The 1865-nt window shown below is 46.3% G+C and overlaps 1 protein-coding gene across 3 annotated transcripts in view; it reads right to left on the bottom strand.

Moving 5' to 3' along the window:
- Nucleotides 1–1865, bottom strand: part of HIBADH (3-hydroxyisobutyrate dehydrogenase) — a 122997-nt gene that overhangs the window by 106213 nt on the left and 14919 nt on the right. The window lies entirely within an intron of this gene.

The raw sequence follows: 1865 nt of genomic DNA, 5'->3' as shown, positions 1-1865 counted from the left end.
GAGTTGTAAACTTTCTTTGTGGTGACTGGCAAGTTTATGCAAGAAGAAAAGGGTCATGCCTGCCCCTCCCACCCTTTGCACCTTTGAAGTGAAAAACAAAGAGGAGAGCCATTACAAAAGTATCTATAGCAAATTCAGCTTGCATCTTTGCCCTTTTCCCCAAGCTCTCTCAACCCATGACCATATAGGTAATAAAGCACAAACCCATGCAAAACAGCATTTTCCCCCAGCAAAAATGGCAAATAATTTGAAACTACAAATAGAAATGGCCTTTTGCTCATAGTATACTCTACCCAACTGTTTCTGAAAGTCAAAATACAGAAATGAAATTCATCATACCAGCATGTTTATATTATAAACATGACACACATAGGGATACCTTCAACTTCTAGGCCATGGGTGTCAAACTCACCTTGCACCCTTGGCCAGATATATACTACAAGGCTCCTTGTGGGCTGCATCCAACCCAGGGCATGTGCCAATGGCAGTGGCAGCAGCAGCTCTGGCTCTGACCCAGGACACATGGCAGCAGCAGTAGCAGCTCCAGCACAGGGCACACAGCACAGCTCTGGCTCCTGCTGCATGCTCCAGACCAGAGCCAGAACCACGTGAACTGTGCTATGGTGGTAGTTTTGGCACTGGCATGAGGCATGCAGCAGTAGGTCCAGTGTAGAGTGGTGGCAGGGCCAGCAGCTGAGGAGGCAATACCATGGCAGTGGTGACAGGCGAAGAGGCTGGAGGGCAACCAGGGCCATAAATTGACCCTCCTGCTACCAATCGCTAAGTTCACCAGAGCCCAAAAGGTCTGGATTCTACAGCAGGCCACTCAATCTCAATAGCATGAGATCAGATACAGCAGCTCCATGGGTCAGATCCAGACCACATATCTGACACCCCTGTTTCAGACTTTACTTATGCCTCACACTCAAACATTGTCTAATACCAGGAGCTAGTCCTACTTCCCAGAAATATTATACTGGACACACACTAATACTGGTGTCACCTACTGACCTCACATTTGTATCATCTTCTGTTAAGTTCAGAACAAATTATAAAACATGATACCAAAAGTCTGTTCTACCAGATATAAATGTAGATACATGCCTCCAAGCTAATGAAAATGTATGAAGTATGGCTGGAATAACTTTTGAACATGAGATCAATGCTCTAAGTCAGTGGAGCCCAACCTTCTCACCCCACAGACTGGTTGGGCACTACCAGGTCTCTCCTTAAGCTAGAGATCTGGCCAACAGGCCTGATCCAGCTACAAGGGGTTGCACAGCCCAACCTTGATTCATCCATTTGTGGTGTGGGCAGGGCAGAGCTACCTCAGACTAGACACACTGGGTGGGAGGGGGGAAGGAAGGGAAGCAGCCTGATCCTGATACAAATGCATGGGGCAGGGGCAGACTGTGGTGGGGCATCCCCAATCTAGATGTGCAGTGGGGTGGAACATGGAAGAGCCCTTATCTGGATGCAAGGGAAGGGGCAGAGCAACTCCAATTTGGATGTAAGGGAGCAGTCTGATCATGACCCAGGAAGGTTGTGGACTCTCCATCCTTGAAGGTGTTTAAGACTAGGCTAGACAAAGCCTGGGCTAGGCTAAAATAGTTGGGGATGGTCCTGCTTTGAGCAGGACATTGGATTGTCTAACCTCCTGAGGTCCCTTTCAACCCCAATTTTCTATGATTCTAAGACTCATTTAATGCATTCTACAGGTAATATGAGCTTTAAAAGCTAACCAAAAATTATAAAGGATAAGCTATATGGTAGTTTAAAATCCTACCTGAACCCTAGACACCATCCTAAAAACAGATCGACTTTTATTAGTAAATGTTTAGGAATGTGAATCCAAGAAAGATGAC

The sequence above is a fragment of the Alligator sinensis genome, unplaced genomic scaffold (assembly GCF_000455745.1).
Source record: "Alligator sinensis unplaced genomic scaffold, ASM45574v1 scaffold29_2, whole genome shotgun sequence".
Classification (NCBI taxonomy): domain Eukaryota; kingdom Metazoa; phylum Chordata; order Crocodylia; family Alligatoridae; genus Alligator; species Alligator sinensis.
The sequence above is the reverse complement of the archived record's forward strand: the minus strand, read 5'-3'. Positions and strand labels throughout refer to the sequence as shown.